Source organism: Enhydra lutris, unplaced genomic scaffold (genome assembly GCF_002288905.1).
Source record: "Enhydra lutris kenyoni isolate GAN:26980312 unplaced genomic scaffold, ASM228890v2 scaffoldscaffold26, whole genome shotgun sequence".
NCBI lineage: Eukaryota > Metazoa > Chordata > Mammalia > Carnivora > Mustelidae > Enhydra > Enhydra lutris.
Genome location: NW_019154110.1, coordinates 19313841 through 19320295, shown reverse-complemented (window position 1 = coordinate 19320295; position 6455 = coordinate 19313841). Strand labels below are relative to the sequence as shown.

The window sequence follows — 6455 nt, the reverse complement described above, 5'->3', positions numbered from 1 at the left end:
GAGTTAGTATTTAAGAGCCTAATCACATTTACTGGCATGTGATAAACATTTAATAGATATTAACTAAGAAGAGCTTTGTGCATCCTTTTGGGAATTGAATAGATCTGGGGAGGGTTTGGGCTGCAGTCATTTGACAGGATATGGGGAAGATAATGCTGGTTGGTGATCTGGCTTCTGCTTATTCTCTGTTTTATAGTATTTCATTTCATGGTGTTCAGGATGTCCAAAGTCATTCCTGTAGTGATTTAGGAGGTCCTTGAATGTTGATTCATTAACTCTGATTCACATGTTGTAATTATCATTTTTATTTTATGTAACTTTTATTAAAATGTCTATAAAATTTGAGTATAATTATTGTGCAACAAATACTGGTTAAACAGTGGACATGCTATTCAATTAAATGTTCATATTGTCTCTGTGAATTAGCTACATGCCTTTCAGATTTTACTAGGTAGGAAATTGAGACACAATAGCTAATATGTTTTACAATATCAGGTCCTGTGTACGCCCTACCCCATCTTGTTCTGTTCTCAACCACCATAACACATTTCAGGATTTTCTTCCAACAGTGTCTTAGTTCTGTAACTGATGTCTGGATTAGTCAACAATTGCCACTTGTAGTGCTGTCTAACAAAAAATAGCACAAAACAAGACTCACTGTCCTCTAAAAAGCATTGTTTTGTTTTTGTTTTCCCATTCATGCAGCTGCAGCTTGGCGGTGGCTTGTTGGAAATGGCTGGATTTGCTTGTTTGGCTCCAGGCCTAGGACAGGTTCATGTGAGTTTTGTGCGTCCCTCATTCTTCTGGGACTCTGGGTCACTTAGGACATGTTCTTCTATGGTCACAGCAGAAATGAAAGTGAGGCAAGCAAAAAAAACAAAAAAACAAAACAACAACAACAAAAAAAACAACCACTACTTGTAAGGCTTGGATCCAAGTTGGCCCACTGTCACTTCCACTCACCATATAGATCAAGCATTGGTGAGGAGAGACGCATTCTCTGCCTCTTGTAGGAGGAACTGCAGAGTCAAATTGAAAAGAACAGAGAGGCAGGGAGCAGTAAAGAATCACAATCAATGATCACTAATCCCTTTCAGTTAGTAAGTGGCATAGCTAATAGCTGAAACTGAAGTCTCTCTTAATACAGAATGGAGTGTCTTTTGTGAAATCTTTCATTGAGAAATTAGGACTGATAATATTGAAAGGCTGAGGAAAATGACCAAATGAATCCTCCGAGGCTCTCTTCCACTCCCTTTATCTGTTAAAGTTAGGATTAATAGTTTTATTAGTTTTAATTAATTTATAGGATCCCCCAAATTTGAATGTTTACCAATTGGTAATTCATGGGATTACCTATCTATACAAGGTCAGGGGTGTGGTGTACACGTTAGTCAGAAGCAAGCATACGTGCACATACTCACAATTACTTTGAAGATTATAGTAATGGTAGGCTATTTCTCCTCTATCTCAGTCTTTTTTGGCTCCTTTTAGTTGATTGCGTGAGGGAGTTAGGCTAGTCCAACTTAAAAGCAGACCCCGAATGGTTACATTATATCAGCTGTGAGGTTTTTAAACTTGTGACAAGGGACAGAAAGGAAATCCTACTCATTGCAAGGATATACTCACTTAAGCGTCAGTGGGCCAGAAGCACTTAAAGCCATGAACCTTCAGCTGGTCATCATCTTTAGCCAGTCCAGTCTCTCTGAGGAAATGGCACATGTTCTTGCGCTGGTCACCCTGTAGCTGAATTACTTCTACATATTCTGGATGATCAATTACAGTACCGTTGCAGGCAAATTTCTTAAATGCCTTCACTAGTTTCTTTTTATCGTAATCATCAATGATCCCTTGGACAGTGGTAAGGGTCTTCCTGTCATTTCTCTGTTGAATTCTTATATGGATATAATGCTCAGTGCTAGCAGGAAGCAGATCATCACCCTTACTTGCATCAGCAAAGGGTCGAAAAGTGGAGGTTCTGGATAGCAGACATACGGACTGAGCATAGGATTTCTTTTCCTCCATGGAAAAGATGGAATGTTGCTGCGGGAGGAGGCAGGGAGTGGAGGAAGGGGTGCAGGGGGGTGGGGCCCGAGTCTCAGGAAGGGAGGGATCTCAAGGGGGAAACTCTTTTGAGGCCTCCATGGTTGCGGCTGCACACTGACTGGGGCCTCTCCTCTTTTAAACTTTACCCATTAATACTTTAAGCTCTACTCGCATTTTGGAAATCAAGTTTGCATTTTTTAGTACATCGATGAAGGTAATTCTAATTTGCTTTCTATAGTGTGTCAGTGGAGATACAGCTCTTCTCCATTTTTGTATATATCCCAATGCATTTGTTAATGTGATGGAAACTTTTTTATACAAGAAAAGCAAACAGGTTAGCTCTAAATGAGTGGTCAAAAATTTGATTTAAAAAAAATTATGAAAAAGGGTATCATACGTATGTATATATGTATACACACATGTATATTTATAGAGAGAGAGAAAAAGAGGGAGGGAGGGAGGGAACTGGCACTCTCCTTTTCTAGGTTTGGTTGGAATATGAATTTGGGAAACATTGTACCTTAAGACCTGAATTTATTGTTTCCATTTAATCGAGAAACTGTTCTTTGGTAAGTTGCTTTACCCCTGATTTTGCATGTGTGTCATTGTTAAAATTTGAGGGGATGGGGGCACCTGGGTGGCTCAGTGGGTTAAAGCCTCTGCCTTTGGCTCAGATCATGATCCCAGGGTCCTGGGATCGAGCCCCACATCGGGCTCTCTGCTCAGCGAGGAGCCTGCTTCCTCCTCTCTCTCTGCCTCTCTGCCTACTTGTGATCTCTGTCTGTCAAATAAATAAATAAAATCTTTAAAAAATTTTGAGGGGATAGAAGTGAAAGAAAGGGGATTTTCTAACATATTTAATTCCTTAAAAAAAAAAAAAAATCTCAGCATGAATGGAAAAGGCCTGGGAAATTTTCATTTTCTTTTAAAGCCAGGATATATTAACTATATTGAACCACAAAGTGCTACACCCTGATATGAAATTCATTTTCCCTAGTGATCCTATTTCCTCAAATATAGCATGTTCTGTATTTATATGTTGGATTAAAAGCCAAACCTATCTGAAGCTCTCTAGGTTTTCAAATCAGTAACAGAGGAGAGCAGGAATGGTGTTTTTAGATTCCAGAAAAGAATCAATCATTTCAGTAATAAATGTCAAAGTCTCTCATCTTTAATTCCTGTAAGAGAAGACACATTTGAGGCTTGAGTTTACCAGATAATCTGATAGAGTGTATTTTTATGTGCGGCTGACTCGTTTAGTCCTTATTAGAAACGCACAACTTTATTCTAAAGGATCAGTTATAAAGAAGATGCTTTAAAAGAGAAAAGCCACGGTTGACCCATAAATGACTTGGAACAAAATTTTCATGTTGACATTGTTCCTTTTTTTTGAGATGGAAAAATAGGCGTGCCTGGGTGGCTCAGGATTAAGCATCTGGTACTTATCCAATACAATCATGCCTTCCTCATCTATTAGCTTAAATAGTTCTCACAGTCCCTCCTGTTCAGTGGTTTGGGTAACTGAGTTATATCTTGTAGAGGAAATCAAGGTAGATGTTTAATTTTTTTAATTTGCTGGTGTTTGTATATGCCAAAGATCTACCAATACCCCATCATCATCATCATCATCATCATCTCAAGGATTTAAACACAGTTAATATGTTTAAATCCACCAATTATTGTTGATCTCAGTGATCAAATGTCTCAACTCAGACCAGTGGGAGCTTCTAGTTAACTCTGAATCCTTTAAACCCACCAAAATAGTATTAGGAATGTTCCCTGCTTGTCATCTGTATGAGGAGATGTTCCGCATTTATCTTCTACATGTGCTGCGCTAGACGTCATATTACACATCCACAGGTGCCTTGGTGTAGATGATAGTTGGAGACAAAAATCTGGGTACATGGTTGCTTATTGCCACTACGTCAGTCATTGTTTAGAAGACTTTTCAGTGGACAGAGCTGGGATATGGGAAAATGGTTTATGAATTTATATTGATGTACTTTAAATTCTGGGTTTCAGAGTTGTCACTTAACCTCTTCTATCTTCCCTCCATAGTTCTTTTTCTCTGTGTTGAAAGCGAGTTCTTTAAGATGCCAAAAGATTTTGGCATTTTCTTTTTCTTTTCCTTTTTTTTTTTTTTTTCTAAGAATCAGCTATTTTCTTTATCCCACTTTTGTCACACAAAAATACCAGCGCCACCAACAACATTATGACTGACAAGTTTAAATATGTTTCACATTTGTTTTTGTCCTTAGGACATATACCATTCAGGATATACCTCATTAGGGATATATAGTCAATTTACAGTGTTTCACAGCCACTTAGAGTTGTTCCTCCTTTCCTCTTACCACATCAGCCTGATGCACAGTTAGCTCATTTGTTTCATTTTGCTTCTGTTTTTTTGGGGACTTTTCAAAAGTTATTTCTGTTTTAAAATTATGTAAAATATACCAGGCTCCAAAGAAGGCCAATATAGTGACATACATATTGAGAGAAGTTTAGTCTGCATAACTGTCCTAGTTACCATATTGCCTCCTTCCCTTTAATAGGTAAAACATTTGTTTTAACGTTATCTTTTATTTCGCTGTTTAGTGTTGTTATATGCAGACATTTATCTACCATTTCCCTCTTTATACACATGGATACACACATACTTGTTCTTATCAGAAATGGGAGAATATTATATGCACTTACCTCTATCTCACTTTTTCATGTAACCTTAAATGTTGAATGCCATTCCATTTTAATATCCACAGAGATACCTCATTCCATTTTTCCAGCTGCATTTTTCTCATAGCTGCATTGCATGAATATTTCATAGTATATTCAGTGGGCCCCCTTTTGGTGGGCAATTGTGCTTTCATTATTTTGTTACTAAAATTACTGGTTCTTAAATAGCTTTCCTTAATTTTGCTCATGTAATTTTTGTATATGTTGCCAATTTTACTCCATAAGAGTAGTAACATTTGTATTCCCACTAGCAATATCTGAGAGTTTTTTTCTGTACAGCTTTGCCAGCAGAGTCAATTGTCAAGCTTTTGATTTTTTGCCAATTTGATAAGTGAGAAATGCTAACTCAGTGAGGTATTAATTTGCATCTGTCTTATTATAAGTGAGGTTGAGCATCCTTAATATGTTTAAGTTCCATTTGCATTTTTCTGTGAAGGTCATTTCATATTTCTAGCAAATTTTCTCTAATTTAGCTGGTATTTCTCCTTTTTATTTTTAAAAGCCTTTAAAACATGATAAATATTAACTTTATTTATAATTTAAACTACAAATATTTTCTGCAGATTGTCATTTTACTTACTTTGCCTTTGATGTTCTGCCATGCAATTTATTATTTACTTTTATACAATTAAATGTTGATAGCTGTTTTCTTTTGGCTTCTGTTTTGAGTCATAGTTAGGAAAGTTTTATCACTCCATGGTTACGGAGAAATTCGTCCATGTATGAGACTGATCTTATGAATAATTGACCATTTATTTTACATCTGTCAACTTTAATGGGAAGGTCATCATGAGAATATTATGTCTAGATCTCATTCCTGGCCACACCACCAAACTAGTTCTGTGAGTATGAATATACTACTAAAAGAAATGGAGACTTCAATAGCTTTTTCAAAATTGGGCTATTAACTATCATAGGGATTATTATCAGGATTAATTGAGAATATAAAATTCCATACATACATTCCTTATCATAGCAGTTTCTTTAAATTTTCTTTTGATTTTGAATTTCCTTTGTGTATGAATTTTTGATATAAGAGAAATTATTTGGGCTTGGCCCCTCCAAAGGTAAAGTTATTTCTTGGCTCAAAATCTGTTAACACATTAATAATCATAGCTTATGGGTCACCAGAGTGGCTCAGTTGTTAAGCGTCTGCCTTTAGCTCAGGTCATGGTCCTAGGATCGAGCCCTACATTAGGCTCCTTGCTCAGCAGGAAGCCTGCTTCTCCCTCTCCCTTTATCCCACCCTCCTCCTGCTTGTGTTCCTGCTCTTGCTATCTCTCTCTCTGTCAAATAAATAAATAAAATATTTGATTATGGCTTATGCATTTATATCAATTAAATTTCCATTTTTCAGTTCCTCAGTAACAAAGAAGACTATCATTTTTGGAAGGAATGAATGAATTTCAAGTAAAGATTAAACCCGACATTTTGTTTCAGTTTCTCAGAACCCGGCTCACATTCTCAAATTTATTTTATAATGTTCTTTATAATATTTGATGGTGCTCCTTAGTGCCTTACCCTCATCAGTTTATTCCCATGTGCCTTATGTGCTGGCATTCAGGACTCCTTGACGTCCTTGGAAATCTTTCTCACCTTTAGACATTGATTTACTCCAAAGCTTACTGGAGTGCTTATATGTACCAGGAACTCTTCTAAATCCTGGAGTTCACTCCTGC

General features: G+C 36.9%; 1 pseudogene; it reads right to left on the bottom strand.

Annotated features, from left to right (window-relative positions):
* Positions 1–1626: 1626 nt before the first annotated feature.
* On the bottom strand, positions 1627–1990 carry LOC111151470 (annotated as a pseudogene).
* Between the last annotated feature and the right edge of the window lie 4465 nt (positions 1991–6455).